Source organism: Furipterus horrens, unplaced genomic scaffold, assembly GCF_987537825.1.
Source record: "Furipterus horrens unplaced genomic scaffold, mFurHor1.1.pri manual_scaffold_5, whole genome shotgun sequence".
NCBI lineage: Eukaryota > Metazoa > Chordata > Mammalia > Chiroptera > Furipteridae > Furipterus > Furipterus horrens.
The window spans coordinates 286,230-308,374 of NW_028327175.1; the positions used below are offsets into that span (position 1 = coordinate 286,230).

The 22,145-nt window shown below is 53.7% G+C and overlaps 1 long non-coding RNA gene across 2 annotated transcripts in view; it reads right to left on the reverse strand.

Moving 5' to 3' along the window:
* LOC150008081 (uncharacterized) overlaps nt 1-22,145 on the reverse strand; it is a 597,743-nt gene that overhangs the window by 244,012 nt on the left and 331,586 nt on the right. The gene's annotated exons all lie outside the window — the stretch shown is intronic.

The following is a 22,145-nucleotide window of genomic DNA, read 5'->3' on the forward strand; positions in this document are numbered from 1 at the left end:
TGCTACACGGCTCATAAAATGCATGAAGAGCCCCCTTTAATCCTCAATTATTATCATTAAGCCCGGGGAGAAGTGCTCTGGGGTGTCTCGCTGGGGCGGGCCCTGCGATCTCACAGGCCGGGGGGCGGGCAGAGCCGTAGGCCGCGCCTCCGCACAGAAGTGTTCGGGGTTATTTCCGCGACAGCTGGTTGGCTGTGGAGACCGGAGGCTGTGGTTAGGCCAAGGGCACCCTCCTGGCTCCAGTGTCCCAGCCGGGTGACGCCTCGGCTGGGGCTCCGCAGCCGTCTTTCCAAAACCGGTAAAGGGAATTCCCAAAACCTTCCCAGCCTGCGGGGCATCGACTAAAGGCACAAAATAGAAGCTTTTGAAACAGACCCTTCAACCTGCTCTCTAATCGCCCCGCTCCTGGGCGACGTGCGTGGCTCACGGCATCTGCCGCCTGGCACTCAGCTTGGTGCCAGGTCTGCGCGCTCGGTGCTCCTGCCGGGCGCCCACGCTCTGCGTCCGTCTGCGTCGGGTGCTGTTCCAGGGAGGCTGTGGGAGGCCCCACCTTGGGGCGATCGTCGCCTGAGGACAGCAGCTGTGTCGGCAGCAGGTTAGAAAAGAGGTCGGGTGCGCCAGACGCGTGTCAGGCAGACTGGGGTCCCAGTTCTCGTTCGCCCCACTTTCGGGCTGTCTGAAGCTGGGTCCCGGAGGCTGTCCCCGAGTCTCCCTTGCTTCCTCTGCACGCTGAGGACAGCAGCAGCTGCCTGGAGAGGTGGCTGTGGAACTGAGTGAGGTGACGCTCGGGAGGCACTGAGCCCGGAGCCGGGCGCCCCCGGGAGGACACGGCACGTGGACCCAGAGCATGACAGTGATGCGCTCAGTGGACGCGGCAGGAACGACACATTCAGTTCAGTGAGACACGGACCCTGTGGTCTGCAGAAAACAAGCAAGCAAACCCACAAACCTCCTTTAGGTCCACGTTTCACGGAAAGGGCGTTAAGCGCTTTCCCAAATTTTATTTTTTAAGCGCCTTCAGGAGTTTTACTAACTTTTTAGGTTATTCTTGGCAAAATGATATAGTTTTGTGATTGCTTATTCTCATCGAGGAGTGGGTTTTTCCCCAATATGTCCACGCCCACTTTGATGCTCTTTTGTGCTATAGTTTTTATTGTGTGAGTGCCCTTTTCTTAGAAGATCCTGTCCAAGGTATTTTGACATTTGGTTTGTATATTAATGGAAATATCTTTATTGCATTTTCTTTCTTCTTTTACATGCAAGGTGGTTGGCTTTAAAAAACCACACACATCGAAGAAAGTTAATATCCTGAGAATTAGGTTTGTAACAATTTGTGAACTTACTATAATGTATGTTTCAAAACCAGAAGGGACACAGGACCAGGACGGGACTTCACAGGGCGGGAAGGGGCGGCTCCTGGCCTCGCAGCTCCGTTCCCTTTGTCACCATCACGTGAGAAAACAGGCTCCGGGCTTTGTGTGCCCCTGAGTAGCCGGAGCTGCCCTGTCACCTCCTGCTTCAAGGACACAGAATCTGCTGCCGGCGTCCTGTGGTGTCTTTCCTAACAGTTCAGTTAATGAGCTTCCCTGTTAACAATACAATTATTGGTTCATTTCAACGTATTTGAGGAAGGAGGGTAATGGGTCCTGAGTAATGGATACTGTACCCCCAAAACTGTCATCTTAATTCAACCCTAAAATAACCCAAATTATTTTAATATTTCTTCCTGTAAGACCTCACAGCATGAGCCTCCAGGAGGAGCCCACAGAGCAGTTGGGGGGCTGTAGGGACAGGTACCTGGGCTGCCCCAGCAGAGACCCCACGGCAGGGACCCCACGACAGGGACCCAGCAGCAGAGACCCCATGGTGAGGACCCTATGGCAGTGACCCCACGGCAGGGACCCACTCCTGCCCCGTCCACAGCTGTTCAGTTCCAGGGCCCTTTGCTACAGACTCCCGAAGTTTAGTTTAGGGCTGGAACTGGCTGCTGGGCAAAGACAGAAAGTGGAAGGAATGTTATAAAGATTAAAAAAAAAAAAAAACAATTCTGCACTCTTGCTTCAGCGATCTTTGCCTTATCTGTAAGTTAAACTTATGCAATAAAATATGTTTGTAGAATACGAAGATGGCTTTATAAGTTTTGAAAGGCATTTTTAAAGCAAATATGTTATTATATCCAATCTGGATTTTCAATTACTGGGAATGAAGGCTCGCCACACCAATGCGGGCAGTGTGTGAAAAACAATGCCTGTAAGCGCACTTTAAAACCTTCTCTCTCAGCTGGTGTTTGGATTCAAAACATAGATGTAAGTCTCCAAAATAGAAAAAAAAAATCTCGGTTTATGTTTTAACGTTAGAAGAGATTTACTCTAGTTTGATTGCTAAACACGTTACACTTCAGTTTACATTTTCATGGCATCATCATGAAACCAACATCTCCTGTCATTTAAAGGTCTGTCTGAAGTGTATGGTTAAGAAATAATTGATTTCCAGTAAATTGAATTGTGTGCCTTTACATAGTCAATGTGGGAGTTTGCATTTTGCTTTTATATAGTATGAACATTACTAAAAACCACACTGAAGTGAAATCCAGTCTTTCAACAACACAATCTTTAACCTTATATCTAAAGTAAAAGATTTTTATTAAAATAACTTCTTATTCAATACCCTGCAAAAATGCAGAAAAGACTACCAGATGCTCGGAGGGTTTAAATAGATGTAATTGATACAGAGAAGTTTGATGAAGGTCACTGGAGAGAAGTGGGAGGGGCTGTAGGAGGAGGTTGCCGAGGCAACAGAAGGCCATCTAGGACGGGATTGGCTGAGAAGCTGAAGCCTCCAGAGCCAATGGAAATGAAAAGAGGGCGGGCCCTGTGGCTCAGGACCTTTTCTGGCTCCTGGGCTGGCTCGTTCTCAGGCTCGGGCTCTTCTTCCCCGGGGGCGCCTGGATGCTGGGGGTGCAGCCGCCTGCGTTTCCCAGCGGAAGGTATTTTGGATGGAAGGAGCTCCAGGCACAGCCCAGGGTCAGGCTGGCCTGGCAGAGGGGGCGGGTTTATTCTCTGGCTGTTCTGGAGGCAGAAGCCTGCCCTTCTGGGATGGGGCGGCTTTTGCGTCTTAGGTTCCTTTCGTTTGTAAGCCAACCCTGAAGAAACTAACGGGGGGGGGGGGTGCTGGGGGCACCCAGGTGTCAGAGTTCAGCCTGAGTTGAGAGGCTTCAGTGGTTAAAGCTGTGACGTGCTGGGCGGAAGTGACGGCTTCTGAACAAAGTCTCCTTTCCTTCATGACCAGACCTTGGCCCGTGGAATTTTGCCTGCAGGGTGGAGGGGAGCAGCGGGACCCCAACTGCTGTTCAGTAATATTATGAATGTGATTCTTAAGTCAGAAAGTTTGGAAAATGACTGCTTAAAATAACACTAAGTAGTACTTTCAGTCCTGAAGGAGAATAACAAGGTTCCGTCAGAGACAGTCATTTAGAGAGTTTCCGCTGCAATGTTTATACGTAGGTTTTTGATATTTAAATGAATGCCCCCGGTAAGTACTTTGAAAAATCACATAGTCTATGAAATACCTAGCTATTGTCAATCTAATCTGACTGGAAGACAAATATAAAACAGTACTTATCAATGGTTCAAAATTGACCCAGAGATTATATTAAAACGTTTCAAAATTATTTTAGTAAAACGTATTTTTTGAATTTACGGTGGTAGAAATGATGGTCAGTATCTACCAGTTATATGCTCCTGAACGAGCGTGTTAAGTTAGCAAACACGCATCCGATGCAGTCACGCGGTCTTGTCGGGGCACACTTCTCCCTCTGCGCCTGGAGCCCAGGGACGCGGAGGAGAAACAGATGATGTTGGTGCAAATTCCGTGACGATAACGTGGGAGAGAACGTTCTGAAACAACACACCCGTTGTTCGGAGAACAGACTCCCGGGCGAGGCGACGTCTTTCAAAGTGGGCAGCTGGGACCGCGTCGGGGAGGGGACGTCAGTCCACAGAGCTGCGGCTGTCGCCGTCCGCTCCCGGGCAGGCGGGCTCACCGCGGGAACACGCAGCCTCCCCAGCGCGGCCTGCGGGTCCTGACACCGCAGCTGCATCTCCACCTGTTCCCACGACACTCAAGGCCGCACAGGAGAACGTGTATCAGTGAGAATGCGGATTTCATCATAGGGAGGACTTTTAATCAGTTCTTATACCTAAGATAAGAAAATTTCTCTAAATATTCAATTACGTCAGCTGCTGTTGATCAGAACAGTGGTTTATGATGAGCCTCATGCCCCTGCCACCCCAGGGTGCTGATGTCCAAACGCTTCCCTTCAAGGCCCTCCAGGTACTTGCCACTGAGTGTGACTGGTTGCTGTTCTGGTGCCAGTCCGAGCGGCTCAGACAAGAGAGAGCCGCCGGGAGGCTGCAAGTCCAAGGTCCAGGCGCCGGCAGGGGTGGCCCCTCCTGGCCCAGTTGCCTCCCTCTGGCTTAGGGGTGCCCTCTGCACCCTGTGTCCAAATGTCCCCTTTTTATAGACACCTTCCTGTTGGATTAGGACGCAATCAAACAGCCTCATCTCAATTTGATTATCTCTGCAAAGAGCCTTCTCCAAATAAGGCCGCTGTCTGAGGCTCTGGGCATTAGGGCTCCAGCCTGTTTCGGGGGACACACCCTTTAGCCTAACCACTTGACTCGGAGCCCAAAGTGCTGGGCAGAACACCCTCCCCCTCTGAGGGCGCACCAGCTGGAACCCCCAAGTTGGGGGGCGCGCAGCCTCCCCACGAGAGCGACCTGAGCCAGCCTCAGAATGAAAGACTGGAAGTAATTGTGAGACGGGGAGCAAGAGCGCTGATTTGGGGAAGGACGTGGGGGCACAACCGTAACTGACGTTATCCGTGGCGGGAATTTCTTTGCATTATTTCTGTTGCTGCGCCCCCTTCAGCCAAGGACCGGACAGTGAGACCGCAGTGCGCCCGTCCTTGTCTGTACCTGTGTCGCTCCGGCTCTCGGCTTGTTCCCAAGGAAGAGAAACCGGGTCTTTGTCTACATGTGCTTCTCATGCATTTTCTCTTCACCCTCAAAAACAGGGCAAAGAAAAACCCTTTTGATGAAAAATAATACAAAGGTTGGAGCGGGTAGACCATGAAGGTTGTGGTTTCTAAATATAAGAACACTTTCTTCGGGAAAATCCTCTGACGCTATTTCTTTCCAAGGGCTGCACACACACGCACATACGCGCGCGCACACGCACACACGTGCACGCACACACACGCACTTGTTGAAGAGGAGGCAGCGAGGCTGCGGCTGCAGCTGACCTGGACATGGGGGGCTGGCTGTGTGATAAAATGTGGGGCCCCTGTTGGTGAATTGTTCAGAACAGCCCCTCCAGGGGCTGGAGCTTCCCGCCCGGCACAGCGCCTCCTTGTGTGGGGCCTCTCTGCACCCTCACACGCAGACGGACTCCCCTCCTTACATGCGAAGATAATTGCCTTGACCTTTAGGGACGGACTCCCCAGTCCCAAGGCACCTGAGGCGCAGCTGTGATGCCTGCGGGACAGGCGGGCTGGGCCTCCCTCTGCAGCCCTGTCACAAGCGTCAGCCCTGCTTGCTAGGACCCCGCTCATGCCCCTCTCTGTCTGCACCTGTGCGCACGGGCTTCACGTCGGGGCGGGAGCGTGTTCCCGTGTGCTGCGCACTTGTGAGAGCAGTGGTTTATATTTCTTGTTTCATTTTTAATTTTGGGGGGCAATAAAAAATGAACTTTGTCTAGCATTTCACAGAAAGGGGCTTGGTGTACATCACTCCCCCGGACGTCAGCCCCCTTATAGAATTAGACAGAAACAATGGTTCATAAATAAGGATCGTGCGTTCATAACCCTCAGGGGGACTTTTCACTCGGATGGAGACGGAAGGGCAGATGGCCTTGGTGATTCTGTGTAAATCTGCGTCCTTATTAATGACACAGTGTTTGAGGCGCAGACGTGATCTCTGGACCCCCGGGAGCAGCGGAGCTGGGCGAGCCCCTCAGGGCGCCGTGTGGGTCTGCCCGGGGGTCCTCTGCCCGCCTGCAGCTGTGTGTCTGCTGGTTGTTTGCTGCGGGACCCGATCTCCTGCCGCTGCCCAGGGAGGGGGAGGCCGGGCTCATGGCCCGTCTGGGGACAGGGAGGGAAAGGGTGACGTGGGTACAGTCCCCGGGTTTTAACCAGGAGAGGACAGTGTTTGTGTGATGGAGGCACACTTGCGTGTACGGTTTCAGAAAAGTAAGCAAATCTGATTTTTTATGCTCCAGGTGATATGAACGAGAATTTCCCCTTCGTGTTGACCTAGGATTGCGTCTGTTTCCAGCTTGGTGCTGGGGAGGAAGCAGAGGAGACTCCTGCGTGCACACAAGGGGCCGGGTCCCTCTGCTAAGCCCTGACGGTTCCCCGGCGACAGGCACACGCCCAGGCCGGGGACACGCAACTGCTCTGTCCGTCCCTGAGCTCCACTTAACTCTGTCACCCGACGAGTGAAAACACTGCTGCCCCTCTTACATGGGACACACAAGAGACCACAATCTACATCACAAATACATGATATTGCCACGTGGATGCATGTAGCTAAATGACGGATGGATAACTACATGTAGCACGCACCCTAACACGATGACACGTGTTAAAATGTTCCCGGTTCTCAGCCAACTCTACCGAGGCCTCCGGCCCCAGGCGCCCCGAGAGCTGACGCGGCCGCTCACGTGTGCCTGTCGCCTCCAGACTGTGAAGCAGAGTCAACACTGTGTCCAGTTCGTAGTCCCAACTGAGCTACCTCCACCCCCCAAGTTCATGGCAAAACACACTTGATCCTCTTTAAGACATCTCCATTTTTAAGGGAGTTTTTTTGAACTGCAAAACAATGTACGGTATGTGTTGCAGGAATGGCAAAGGTTCTGTAAAAATAATCACTGACCCACACGTGTGAGGCCACGCAGAGACACGGCGGAGCTTCAGCGTGACCTTGACGCGGACCCAGAGCGGCCCCGCGGACGCGCTTCCCGTTCTCCGAAGGGCCAGTGTGACCGGCTCAGGCCCGGGGCCCGGGTTTGCTGTTCACGCCCGCGGCGCACACACGTGCTGCTGAGGAATAAGAGGGGCCGCTGCACTCAAGGGCAGTTAGAGGAGCTTTCTTTGAAGTTGTAGAAAAACGGTGATTGTTAGAAGCAATGGTGTTGAAACATGTGCACCCCGATGCTCTGTGACAACTCCTGTAGGGTGTGTCTTTATGACACCCCTGAAGCATTGTCATTATTGACACCGAGCTGTGCCACTGAATGTTTTGTATGATTTAACCTGTGGCATTTAGTCACATAACAACTTGTAAGATTTGTACTCCCTGGAACAAGCCCGAGTGTCCCTGTGAGAAACAAAAAGCCCCCCAAGACTGAGAATCGCATACACGACCACTTAAGGAGCGGGACACCCCACGGGGTGTAAGAAAGGAACTGCTGTGTGCAGGGTGGCGGGCGATGGAGGACAGGCTTGTGCAGAAGCGGACGTCGCGCACACAGTCCGGGCCTGGGGGTCTCTGGCCCTTCGCGGGGTGTGGGGGGGTGGGCCAGGCAGCTGCCCGGCGTCAGCCCACCGTGTCGGTGTCTTCGCTCAGAGCAGGAGGGTTATTTCCAGCCTTCCCGCCCGTGGTTCTCCGGTCACCCCCCCGGGGCCGTGAGCCGAGGGCGGTGCGTCTGCTGAGGTTCTTTCCAGCTCCTGGGGAGGGTCGGCGCAGGCTGTGGGTGTTCCCGGGACAGCCGCGGTCACCGCGCGCGTGAGCAGCAGGGACGGCCTGGCAGCGCGTTCCCTGCTGGCTTCTGTTCTCATGGGGAAAGTCAGGTTCCTGGCCGCTCGTGTCGCTGCTTCCGGAGCCCCTGTGCTCACCCTTCGCGCTGAGCGGCCCGGCGGGGAGTCCCAGCTGCTGGTTGCTGGGAGCCAGGTCTTCACCTGGGGCACGTGTGAGTCGGGGCGCATGTGAGCCGGGGCGCGTGTAAGCCTGGCCGCCAGCGAGTCCTTACTGAGGGATGCGGTGTCCTCTAGCAGAGGGGGGCCTTCCGGTGACAAGGAGTCAGGGACACAGTCATGGCCGGTGACTGAGAGCAGTGGGAGGGAGGTGTCGGTGTGTCTGCATGTCTGTGTGTGTGTGTGTACATATCTGTGTCTCTATGTTTGTGTATCTGTCTCTGCATGTGTCTGTATGTGCATGTGTGTCTACATGTATGTCTGTGCATGTGTCTCTGCGTGTTTGTGCATGTCCATCTCTGCATGTGTTTATGTGTGCATGTATACCTCTGTATGTCTTCACTTCTCTGTGTATGCATGTGCATGCATGTCTGTGTGTGCATGTGTGCACGTGTGTGCCTCTGTATCTCTGTGTCTGTGTATCGGTCTCTGCATGTTCCTGTGTGCATGTGTGTCTGAGCATCTCTGTACAGATGCCTGTGTGTGTATGTGTGTCTCTGTGTTTGTGTGTACCTGTCTCTGCAGGGCCTGCATGCATGTGTGTCTGTGTGTCTCTATGTACATGCGTGTGCATGTGTGTCTATATATTTGCATGTATCGCTTGTGTCTGTCTCTACATGTGTCTCTGTGTGCATGTGTGTCTCTGTCTATATGTGTGTGTGTCCCTGTGCTTTTGTGTATGTCTGTGTGTGCATGCATGTTCCTATGTGTCTGCATGTCTCTGTATGTGTGCCTGTCTGCATGTCTCTGTGCATCTCTATATGTTTGTGTGTCTGTGTATATATGTCTCTGCATGTGTCTGTGTGTCTGTACATTTGTGTGCATGTCTACGTGTGCATGTCTGTGTGAGCATTTCTATGTGCATCTGTGTCTCTGTGTGTTTGTGTGCATGTCTGTGTGTGTATGTGTGTGTCTCTGAGCTTGTAGCTACTGAGCAGAGAGCAGCCCGTGCTCTGGGCTCCTCTGGAGTGGAGTCTTTGTCCTGAGGAGGTGGGGGAGGGGAGGATGGTGCTGTGAGTAAACACTGAGACGGCTTTCCACTGCACCCTCCGGAGGACACGTGGGGCATTTATGGGCACAGTGTTGTGCCCTCATGTTCCCAGGTTTAACCCCGAAGCTTCCCGTCTGCACAGAGCACGCTGGAGAACCGCAGGGTTCTCAGCCTGGTTGGCTACGACACTGGCCTCACTGATCGGTAGCAGCCAGAGCTGGCGGCACAGGGAGCCAGAGGCTGGTGTCCATGGGGGAGCAGGGGGCCGGGCATTCGCCACAGCCGTTCGTCCCAGGCAAGGTGGCCCGGCCACGCAGCCCTGGTAGAGCTCCTGCTGGCCATGGGAGGGGTTCGGGGCTTTCCCAGAAATAGCAGGGATGCCGCAGGCCCATGGGTGGAGGTGGCCCATGGGAGCCTGGGCGTGTCCACAGAGCAGGCTTATCTCTGTTATATCGCAGCCTGGGCACGCACCCTCCAGGCTGGGGCACCGAGGGAGCGCGGTCACACCCATCTTGTCCTGCGTGGACTAGACACACTCCTGGGTGGAAGTGACTGCTTTAGTGAACATGGGACTCCGGAGAGCTGATTCTATATGCTTACGCCTTCCGTGGGTGCTGCGTGGCACCAGCAAGGGCTTGTCCTGCCAATCCGCCCACCATCTCTCCTGCTTCTCCCTTGCCTGCTTTTGCTCTGCGTGCATCCCGGGAGCAGCACAGAACGGGCCCCCACCTGACCCCTCACCGAGAACAAGTGTCTCACAACCACCGCCCCCCCAGCCACAAGTCTCATGTCGAGTTTTTCTTAACGCATAACTCTGATGACAACGTTTCTGTTGAAATCGTTTCACACCGCTGATATGAGCTTTAAGTCTTTTGTGATAAAAATATAGAAGAAAGACATTCTTATCTATATTTTAGGCATTGAAGAGACACGCACCCCCGGACCCTTGGGAGTAGGGGAACGAGGCTGCCTTTGGGACATGGAGCTAGTGAAGCCCATGGGTTCTGCGTGGCCATCCCTGAGAACCAGCCGTGCGTCTGTCTGTGCTCAGGGATCTCTGTGCTAAGACTCTGGTTGGAGTGATGAGGAAATTTCTCAGTGATCTGAAAATGCGGTTTATTTAATAAGCAATAACCTCACTGGTAGCAGTGCAGCCTGGATGGGGAAGTCAGTGAGCAGCTCTGTGGCCAGCTCAGTGTTCATTCTGCTGGCCTTGAACTTACAGATATCGCTTCACTGACCCTCCCAGCACTCTGGTCGGCGGGCATTATAGTACCTGTTCTGCAGATGAAGAAACAGAGGTTCTGAAAATGTTTGCAACTCCTCCAAGTTGACTTTTCCAAGTGACAGATCCAGAAATTTGATTCAAGTCTTTCTGATTTCAAAGAACAAGGATTACACACAGTAAGACTATCAGAATCCCCTAAACAAGATTTCCAGCCTCCACCCCACCCCCCATTATAATTCAGCTGATCTCATGCTGGACAGGCCATGGGAAGTCGCGGAATTTTTGCCCTTTCAAAGCTCAGTGAGGACTTCTATGGCTCACCCAGGGTGGAGGGAGCCCCTAGCCCGAGGCAGGGAAAGAAAAGAAGCCACGTCCACAGAAGCCGTGCTTAAGGGTGTCCAGTGTGAGCCCCCGAGAGGCCTCACGCTCCCAGGAGCTGCAGCTGTGCCCACACCGCTGACCCCGCAGGACGCCACTGAGACTTAAATATCCTCCCTGCTCTGGCCTGGTCCAGCCAACCGAGTGACACGTGGCTTCCCACGGAGCCTGTCTTCCAGGGAAGAACCTAGTAACCTGTGATTGAGGCATTTCAGCTCTTACAGGTGTCACATCGGCGTGCATTAAAAAAAAAAATCAGAATCGGTGAACTTTTGTGCAGCCATTTTAATATTGAAGATGGAAGAAAATATGCAACATCTGCTTGCGTTTTGTGCTTCATTGTTTCAAGAAAGGTAAAAACACAACTGAAATGCAGAAGAGACGTGTGCAGTGTGTGGAGAAGGAGCTGTGAGTGACTGAACGTGTCAGAGGGGTTTGCGGAGTTTCGTGCTGGAGCTGTCTCGCTGGACGATGCTCCATGGTCACGTAGACCAGCTGAAGTTGGTAGCGATCAAATGGAGACATTCACTGAGAACAATCAATGTTCTGCCACACGAGAGAGAGCCAACATACTCAAAATATCCAAATCAATGAAGTTATTGGTGAAAATAAAAAATGTGCCTTTATTTTATGGAAAAAACTAAACAGACATTTTGGCCCACCCAGTGAAATGCAACCTTACCCCTGCTTGGCCCTGGAGGTGTCCCCGAGCATTCTGAGGGGTCTCCTGGATGGGGAGGCAGAGGCCGACAGACAGACGAGTTCGTAGGGAGGGTCACAGGTGGTCAATAGCAGAGTGTACGTGTCCTCCTGGCGTAACCCCGGAATGACAGTGTGGCCTCCGCTCCCTCTAAGTCTGTGGGCGTGATGTAGCTCATCAATGCCTCGAACATTTGAAAAAGCTTAAATTAACGATGTGAGACCATTTGCCTTGGCACTAAGAGGTGACCCTCTGCTCGAGCTAAGTTGTGTGGAAAGTTTAACAGTATCAACCTGCAGTCAGAGGAAAGGCTGGCCATGTGGTTGTCAGAAACCGCAGTTGTGAGTGGCATTTACTGGTGACGCTGTGAACGTGGAGGTCACTTGTCTCTGGCAAAACCACAGAGTTAGGCTGTGGTGTGGGCAGCAACCAGGTCTCAGGGCCACGTCACGGAGCCCCGTAGGGGAAAACTCCTAGAGCAGGCGGGCGTTGGAAGGCAAAGAGGAAGCCGATTGCACAATGTTTTCAACAGGCGGCTTCGCTGGGGATGTGGGACAGGGGACGCACAGGCAGCTCCTCTCCTGCCGCACCTGCTCAGGGGTCCCGCGGCTGCTCGGGCGGGGGCGGGCCTGGCCCACATCCCCCGTCACATGTTCCTGTGAGCAGGGCTTGGGGCTGAAGCAGCAGGCCTGGAGGATGGGGGCCTGGGCCTCAGTGGCCCGCCCAGCACCAAATGCCTGAGACTTTTGCATTTGAATGAAGACGTTTTGGGGTTGAAAGCATTGTTTGCCCTGTGCCTACTTTCTGCCTGGTTTTTAAAGGTAAATATATGTCGTTTTTCCAGACTCGCATTGTATGGCCGATTATTTCCCTCAGTGCTGGAGGGTCCTCATATTATTAGAGGACTCTTTTATTGAACTCTTAGCTTTCCTGATGAATTCTATTCTTTTTGCTTCACAAAACCCAGGAAGCACGATATCGAAAAGACTTGGCAAACTGGCCAGTCTGTGGCCTATTTTTGTACCTGAAGTTTTACCGGAACACAGCCCCGCCCCTGGTGCAGTGTTCGTACGGGGGCTTTTGTGCCAAAATGGCAGAGCCACGTCGTCGCCGCAGAGACCGTGGGGCCCCCCAAGTCTAAAGCATTTGCTGTTTGGCCCCTCACAGAAAACGTCTGTCAACTCCTATGGCAGCGCTTTTCAACCTGTTTTTCTTTAAGCTCATGACACATATTAACTAATTACTAAAAGTCTGCAGCCCGCCAAAAACTCTTTTCTGCTCATCTGACAGAAAACAGACAAAATTTAAATTCATTTACAAAAAAACAAAACAAAAACCGTAATAGTAACTACCTACGCTTTTTGTTCCTAAGTGACCCTTTAAAAACCAGGTGCCTGTACTTGTGTGTAAGGATTTCTGGTACCAAGAATTAACCAATCAGATGCAACCGTATGTGCAACATGACCAGTAACGTGCAGCTCTACTACGTGACCTGCATGTTATGGTTCAGGGCGGGGCGTTCACATGGGCGGCTGCTGTCATTTTTAATTGGACGACGGTCTCAGGGGAAAGAGGTCAGTGCCTTTGACCAAACAGTCAGGTGTTGCCTGTTTTAAGTTTTTGTGACATCCTGGCTGAAAGTTGCTGCCTTATGTAAAGCCATGTTCCAAAAGACTGAGGCGTGAAATATTCTTTTCCACAAAAGTCCCACACAGTCTTTCTTAGCCCACTTACCATACAGCTGAACGCAGCACAGCGCGAGATTACCGTCGGCCCTGAAACCACAAGTTCAAAAGATGCCACATGAATGCAAGGAACAGTTTTAAGACTGTGATGACCAGAGCGAGTCTGGTATTTATTTCACGGTACCATAGGCTGCAGGGTTAGCAAAGCTTCACACTAGTTTTAAGGACACATCTCGAACCCCCAGCTTTACACAGTATCTATTATTGCCAAGCTCGTGTTGAGGAAATTGTAACAAGAGGACGTTCAGGGGAGAACGGTGAGAAATTATCCGCCTGCGATCTCTGCAGCGTTATTCACGACAGCGCGGACGTGAACCCTACCTGAGCGCCAGCGGGGGGGCGTGGACCAAGCTTCAGCCTTAACAAGCAGGGAACCCCGTTATTTGCAACATCTCGGATAGATGTGCAGGGCGCTGGGCCAGAGAAGGACAAATACTTTGTGGTCTCACCCAAAAGTCTTGGAAAAGAAAGCAAAAAGAAGTCTGGCTGTAGCCACAGAAACAGAAGAGAGGGAGTTGTGGCCGGGGCCAGGGGAAGCACACGGGCAGCGCGGTGAAGGGGTGTCAGTTTCCGTGATGAAGCAAAGACGTGCCGAGGGTCTCATGTGTGACATGGTTGCTGTGGGTGACAGCGCCGGTGGGGACCTGAAATCGTCTCTAAGAGCGTAGAACTTAAATGTTCTCACCCCCCCAAAAAAGGTAGATGTTAACTCAGGGGGCATCCCTTCACCATGTGCCGGATGTCACATCATCACGTTGTGTACTTTGAACATGTTACAGTTTTATTTATCAGCCGGCCCTCCTTAAAGCTGGGGGGAGGGGATTGTTCAAATGGTTGTAAAGAAATACAGCTCAAGTGCTTGGTCCCTGACTGTACGTACTTCACCTTCAGAGGAAGTGAACGAACTGGCGGTGGCCAGACGGGAGGGGGTGGAGGGTGGGCGCCCAGGGGGCAGGGAACAGAGTCAGTAAAACGGTGACCCCCGTGAATGGGCGCTGATGGCGACTAGACTCAGTGTGGGATCACTTCGAGTCACGCTGCTGGACCCCCGAAACTCACACAATGCCGTATGCCAACTGCACCTAAAGGGCCCAAAGTAGGTTCTTCCTGATTAGTTTGGATGCCTCTGTTCTGACTTAGACTTTCAGTGGCATCACTGAAGTCACTGTGTGAACGACGTGCAGTTTCGTTCCTTCGATGAGGGTGCATTGAGGGGGCAGAGAGGGTCCCCCATGGTGCACGGGGAGCCCCCCACCCCGTGAGCCCGGACGGCAGTCCCAGGAAGATTTCCATCAGGACCCGGAGTTAATGTTTGCCAGCTGCTCTCACGTCCTGGGCGGAAGGAGCGCCCAGCAGAGAGACGTGGCCGGGCTGGAACTTGGAGGCTGTTCAAAAATCCAGCCCAGCGAGTCTGCTGGTTTGTTTCCAGCCTTTATTTAGCCTCCTCCTGCTCTCAAGAAACCCGTGAGCGCCCCGAGGAAGTTTACAGCAGAGGAAATGGGGGATGGACATTGTTTTTGAGTGGCTTTGCTAAGGCTTCTGGGCGGCAGGAGTGTGTGCTTTGCGACCAGGAAAGTTTGCGCAGCTTGCGGAGAGGGTGTGGGCAGGGGCTCCGAGCCCACCGAGGGCGGGCGGGCTGCCCTCGTCCTCAGAAAAGCAAACACCGCTTGAGCCCTCGACATAGTCTCACGTCTGTCCTTGAAATAGCTGTGCAGGGACTCGGCCTCGCTCAGCGGGGTCCAGCGAGGAGGACGCGCGGGGAGATGTCTGTCCCCCCGGCATGGGCGGCTCTTGCTGGTGCCGGCAAGTGGGGGACAGAGAACTCCTGGATCCCTGGGGATAAGCGAACACCCCTGCCTTCTCCACAGAAACCCCTGCCCTCTGCTTCCTGCGGTTGGGTTGTGAGCTCTGTTTGCAAAGGGGTTTGTTTGCAAAGGAAACCTCCACTGGGGTGGTGGCAAAGGTTTGCCCCAGTAGGGCGCAGAAGCTGCCCCGCCCCGATGGCTTTTTATAGACCCAGGTGATAACACCTTTCAAAGGGCTGGCTGGAGAGGCAAGTGTTTACTGGCTTCCAGTGTTCTTTAATTAGTGTTTGTCTCGAGCCAGGGTGACACGGCTGCTAATTATGCTGATACAGAACAGGTTGAGATATTCTTGTAGGGGCGGAGGCAGGGGTAATAGGCATGCCTCTTGCATTTGGAGTAGATGTGTTTAAATTAGCTTGATTTGACCCTAAATTAGCTTGGGTCCAGACAGGCCTTTAGTTAACCTGCATTTAAAATAGCCTTCCAGCTATTTGCTGCGTCGCTGCCGCTGGTGGCAGGTGGGGGTGGCGCTGACATCCACGCTACGCGGAGCAGCCCGGGCGTGGGAAGCCTGTCCGCGGTCTCGTGCCAGCGTGGGGCGCCCGGTTTCGCCAGGATGCTGGCTGTCGCCCACCGGCTCCGCTGGCCCTTACGCGAGGCCTTGGGGGTGACGAGGCTCCAGGCCGAGTCCTGCCTGGGGAGCGACCCCCTCAGCGCGCGTCTCTGCGCAAAGCGGGCCGAGGGCCTGCGCACCCCGGTTGTTCTCAGACCGAGCGCCCCCGGGTCGCCCGCCGCGCAGGGGCCGCCCGCGCTGCCTGCGCTTATTGACGTTGGAGGAGCTCGTCGGATGGCGGTTTTGTTGCAGTTTTGCTGCTGACATAAGTGAGGCGCGTATCGCAGTCTCCGCGGAAGAAGGTTTTAAAGGAAAGAAGAGGAGGGAGCAGGAAGAGGAGGAAGAACAAGACACTGTCCCGAGGCCCGGGAGGCGACTCTCCACGAACAGCTTCTTTAAGGTCCACGAAGCCCTGAGGGCGCCGACTTTGGATTCCGCGTGTAGTCCATTTGATAACCGGAGCCAATGCTGTTTCCCTGGCAACCGCTCCTAGTAGCAGACAGAAGTGCTCGCTGGGGATTGGCTGGCGCTGCCGCCGTCTCCATGGTAACCGAGCCTCGCCCTTCCCTCCTCCGAGGGGGTGCATCTGTGTCCCCAGCGCAGCGTGGCTCCTCTGATCAATCGCCCGGTCACCTCGGAGCTATCGGCGCTGCTGCTGGAGCGCGGTGGCCGGGCCCTGCGGCCAAGGTCACTAACGCCCGCGCCCGCGCGTGGGGGGGTGGGGGCGACGCGTGCGCTTGCACGGCCACCGCGCTGGGGAAGTCCTGCACGACTCTGCACGCGCGTGTGGCCGCGGACGTTTCCGATCCGCACAACGGGGCGCATTTCTGTAAGTGCCGCCCGACGTGCGGGTGCCGACCCGCAGCGGGAAGCCGTGAACCCTGGTTTGCGGAGTAGCCGTCGTCAGGGAGCGACGGCCCACGTCTGTGCTGAGGGACGACCCCCGCGGGCGGGCGAGGGCGGCGCTGCCCCCACGCCCCGCGTCCGGAGATTTCCTCTGTAACAGAAGGCGGAGCACCCCCACTCGCCGCTCTTCTCGCCCCCTTTTCTCTACTTAGACTTAAACTGCAGTTCGCTCTTCTTATTTTTGACGTTCAGCATTTTGTTTTCAGTCCCTGAAGTTCAGTAGAATTATTTTCTGATAATCGATGGTCAGCTAGTTAGTCACGGTCCGTCTTTCTCATTGTTACAAAGGTGCCGGCACCCCGGGGAGGCAAGAAAAAGGCTCTAGACGACCCGCTGCCGTCCGCCGGATACCGGGCCGCGAGTTCCCGCGCCAGGAGCGAAGCCGGCCCGGCCCACGGCCCGGGCTCGAAATCCCGGCCTTTCCCTGTGCCGCCCCGCGGCCCTTGGGGAACCCAAAAATATCCACAGAATTTTAAAAACAAGTAGTAACACCTCTCTTAATTTTTCTCACCTGTAAGTTAGGGCCCCTCATACTAGTCTTGGGCTCATAAATACTTAACAGCCCTCTTCGGGGGGGCGGAAGATCGCTGATTTATAGAATTTGCAGTTCCCTTGGTGTAAATATCCCCACCAGGACCGACTCACACTTTCCGCGTGGCGTCAGTGAGCTTGGACCTGGGCGGCGATGCTAAGGGCTGGCCTTCACAGCGAGGCCCCACCGGCTCCAGGTCACGCCTGCTCCGTAAGTCGGTTCCAAGGCGCAGGTGCGGTGTCCTGGGAAAAGCACCAGGCACGTCACCGGCTCCAAAGATCTCGGTTCTTCTCCCTTTCAGCAAAGAGCCATCCCCACTCATTTTTATGCTTTTGGAAAAATTAACAGCCTTGTTGGAATATTGTTCATATACCATTCACGTCATGCACTTAATTCTCCACTCCTTTCACGTGTCTCTGGGTGGCCGTCCTGTGCACCTGACCTCTATTCCTACAGAATAAATTTGCACACATGGTGGTTTTAAAATATGCCAACAAGTATTTTCAAGTGTTTTCTTAAAAATGTGGGGCCCAATCCTCCTCCTCCCACATGTGAGTTGCATGTAATGACTGTAACTGTGGTCAGAGCCACGGGACCTGGCTGCGCAGACCAGGCCCCGAAAGGCATCATGGTTTCTCCTCACTCCGTCCCTTGGGAGAAGGTGGTTGTCGTGCTGTGAGACCACTCAGCTGCCCAGTGCCCTCTGCCCTGCACCCCAGGCCCTGCGGACAGGTCTGGGGGGTGAAGCCAGAGGCCTGCGGCTTAGTAAACACTTGTTGCCACTGAATTCTGGAGTTGTTTGTCACACAGCGTGAGGTAAGTGACCGGAGCATCACTGGGAGTTTCACGGCGTCAGTTCCCGTTCTGAAGTATAGCCGCCTGCGGGACAACACGCCAAGGCGCCAGGCCGCGGCAGGGCCCCCGCCCACCATCCCTGGAGGTGGCTGTTGTGCATGTGTGCATGTGTGTGCATGTGTGTGCATGTGTGTGCGCATGTGCAGTGTGCATGTGCGTGCGCGTGTGTGCATGTGTGCATGTGCAGTGTGCATGTGTGCGTGCGTGTGCGCGTGTGCATGTGTGTGCGTGCGCGTGTGCATGTGTGTGCGCGTGTGTGCGCGTGTGTGTGCTGTATGTGTGTGTCAGTGTGTATGTGCATGTGTGCTGTGTGCGTGTGTATGTGTGTGTGCATCGGTGTGCATGCGCATGTGTGCTGTGTGCGTGTGTGCACGTGTTATCGGCTGCTCACTGCCGTGGCTTCCTGTTAACAGGCTGCCTGACCAGCTGTGATCTGCGAGGTCCTGGGGAGACATGCTCATGCCTGACCTGAAGACCAGCCGCCTTCGGTCCCTGGAGGCACAAGAGCTTAATGAAGTGGTGGCATCGACCCAAATTCCTGGACGTTCCGGCATCAAACTGAGGGTGGATTCCTGAGGCCTCACAGGGGCCGATGGTGCCGGAGAGAAATGACCTGTATTTCCATTAAGTGGAAACAGCTTTGATGTGTGTCGTTTTACTTGAAGTTTTTAGTGGAATTTTTCTTTTTCTAGTAAGACCTAGGAAAGAGGTAGGCAAAGTAAATTTCTTTAGCAATGAAGAATATCTGGCCTGTATTTTACTTTGAGTGTTGCGCATCGGCTGGTAGATTATAAATATGGTCCACACACATCTTACTGTCAAATGCTGCAAAAGCGAGGGCCAGTCCTCCTGTGTCACCGAGTGCAAAGGCCACCTCTCCGGACGCTGCTGTGCCCAGCACTGGCCTTATGGCCCCAAGGACTAACTCCTGGGGTGGAAAGTCCCCAAAAGTCCTGGTGACTTCAGTGGGACACTAAGTACAGCGCCGGGAGCAATGCTCACAGCACATAGGTGTCCACAGCATGGACAGATGCCCCACTGGGGGCTGGGCCCACTGCAGATGACACAGTCACGTGTTTCCATGAGCCCTGTTTCAGAGCTGCTGTAAAAATTCCAGATAAAGGTAAGATGAGCTGAGCTGGAATAAAACCCCAAAACTCCTGAACACACCGGCGGTTTCTAAGGCCGCCCGTGGCCTTCAGTCCGCCTCATTCCCACTCGGTGGAACAAGCCTGCTGGCGGGGGGACCAGCCTTTTTGAGGTCTGAGGTCATTGTTTTCTCTTTCTTTCTTTTCTTCTTTCAAATAGTTTCCTCTTTGCTATGGTTTTAAAAAAAAAACTCTGCTCAAAAGTCATATAGTTTTTAAAAAGACACGAGGAAGAGTTATTTCAATTCAAGCATTTATTCGCTGAGGTCGTGGACTGCTCAAAATTATCTCTCATAACAAGTAATTTCTTAATTCCTTTTCTGTGACTTTTAAATAAAGGAGCCAAAGAGGAACTGGGCGATGGACGTGAGAGGTAAGCCTGCGGGGGGAGCAAGGCGCCGACCTCTGCAGGACGCCCTCGCTTCCAGCACTTTCCGCACAGGGCGCAGAGTCTGTGGGTGACGGAGCACCCGCAAAGGGAGACTCACTGGAGGCGATTTTCTGGCCCTGCAAAACCACACCCACAAACTGCCTTTTTCTAAAGGCGTCGCTCTCTACTGACCTCACCCGGCACACTGAGGACAGGCCGCTTCGGAAGCTGGTCCGGCCCCCCAGGCCCCCGGCTGCATTTGCCCGGAAGTCCCTTCTCCGCAATCCGCACATTCTCACCTTCCAGCTGCCCCTGAATGTACCCGTTAATGCGAGTGACCTGAGCTCTCGATTAGCTCCCCTGCCTTGAAGCTTCATCGCACCGTTACACACACACGCATCTGTTCCGGTGGGGTCCATCCAAATTTATTTAAAAAGAAGAAAAAGGCTAAATAAGAATAAATAGTTTAAACGGCCACTTGTGCATAAAACTCTGCTGAAATAGGTTTGAAGCCGCACTTATTATAGGGGGGATATAGTCATCCCGGAATCCAAGGACGTTTCCAGTCTAACCTATTTTAATCTGTAAACACTGTCAGAGATGATATATTTACTCATAAAGTTTTATTTTCACAGACTTTTGATTATGACGCCAAAATTCAGTAAATATCATGGTTGCAAGAGCACCAATCGACCCTAGGAACATTTTTAGTGCCCATAAAGTATGTGATAAAGTGGCAATTTTCATGGAAATACAAACTGAGTAGAGGCAGACCTGACCTAGTGCAGATCCTGTTCACAGGCTCCATTCTTTTTGCTGACAAATCAGCTCCATCTCGGTGTTACCTGGCTAGGACTCTTGAAAACATTTTCCCTGTTGCTTCTACCTCTTGCTCCCCAGTTTAGACTCGGGAGACACACACAGCATTAACACAAGCTTCTGACGCACACCGCGTGAGTCAGGCCTGCGGCTCCTGACGGGCTGTGGGGGGCGAGCTGTGACCCTGGTCCTCCAGGCGCCGCGTCCAAAGGGAGCCCATGCTCTGCGTGGAAGCTGCAGTTATGCAGGTGATGCTGCAAAGACAGACGTGAACGACATATGGTCACAGGAGGAAGAGGGGCCCCTGGGTGTGGGCAGAGGGGGGCAGCGGAGGTGAATCGCCGTTGGGAGAGGAGAACTGAGTCGGGACAGGAGGGATGGCTGGCGCTCGGTCAGAGTGAGGCCAGGGGACGGTGTCCGGGCCGAGGGAAGGGCACCACCTGGGCTGTGTTGCTGGGTCAGGGGTCTCGGGAGAGCCTGTCGAGGAAGAAGACGGCTGGTGGGGGATGGGCTTCAGGCAGGGGAGACGCAATCATGAAGGCAGGCGTGAGCCGTGCTGTGCGCTAGCCGTCCCAGTGGCTCAGCAGGACAGGGACACGGCCATGTCTGTATTTACAGGAAGGTGCCACGGCCGGGCGCCCAGGGAGCAGCAGGGAACAGGATCTCATGGTGACCACCTGGGGAACTGTCACCAGATCTCTGATTCTCTAGCAGAGGTGACATGAAGTCCGGTCATGAAGCTGACCTGCCACAGATACACATACAGATGACCGTGTCTCTGGGTGCGAACTCGTCCCATCTGTATCAGCGTCCCTCTTTGAAGAATTCCGGCCACGTGGCGGCAAGAGGCAGGCCTGCTGTGACCTGAGCAGACAGCTCAGCAGGTCTCTATGAGGGAGTCCAGGGAGTAAATTTCACTTACACATGGTTTCCAAGCTCTTCACGGTCCTTCTTAACTTGGACGCGATTAGAACAGACAGACTCAGATTCTCCTCAAAGACCTGAAGGTGCCATGGCACCTCGGTGGTCAAGGTTAGGTCTCAGCCAGGGTGAAAGACTACGTCTCCTGGAAACCTGCAGATCGATGGTTTCCAGGAAGTGCTGTTCTGCAGTTTCCACGGCAACCAGTCCTGCCTCTGCTTCTCCCCCCGGAGCGAGGGGATCTTGACTTCTGAAGCGCAAGGAAAGTCTTCAGCTGGAATAGTCACCGGCTCATATGTGCAAGAGGCTTACTTTGGAAACTACTGGCTTGTTACAGCTTTTTGATGTCTGTACAGACGGGAAGAGTTGGTGCCGGGATCAGCAGTGGGCGTGAGCGGCGCTGGCTTCAGACCCTCCAGAGGGCAACTCCTGGGGCCCAAGCGAGGGCATCCTGGCTGGCGGGGGCGCCTTCGGCCCCCGACCCTGCTGCTGGATTCCCACTCATGGGTTAGCGAGTTTGTGGATTGTTTCAGGGGGATTATTAATGTTTTTTTTTTTTAGATTTTACTTATTTATTTTTAGAGAGAGGGGGAGGGAGGGAGAAAGAGAAGGAGAGAAACATCCATGTGTGTGGTTGCCTCTCGCGCGGCCCCAGCCAGGGACCTGGCCTGCAACCCAGGCCTGTGCCCAAACCGGCGACCTTTTGGCCTGAGGGACGACGCCCAACCCACTGGCCCCAGCAGTCAGGGCTTTATATGTTTTTAATCTTAGGGTTACTAAGCTCGTTTCGGAGAAAGTTTGGTTTCCACCCATCCTATCCCTTCATGAGCACCTGGGAGGATATATTTATTTTTAAAACAGGTAAATAAAGACAATTAAAAAGATAGATATCTACCCCACCCATCTACTCCCATAACACAGAATACACTGCAAAGACAAAATGTGAAAAGGATTTGGCTTATTGGAGCCTGGGGAAAATCTCTTACATTTTCAGGCTTCAGTTACTGCCCCTGTGCAGGGAACCGCTCCTCGTGGTTTAGGGAACTGTAGCCCTGGCCTGAGCATGACCTGCCGCCGGTGCCCTAGCTGTGCTTGTCTTTAAGTCTCAACATAAGGCTGTGCGGGAGACATACCCGAAAGCCACTCACAGGGTTTCCATGGG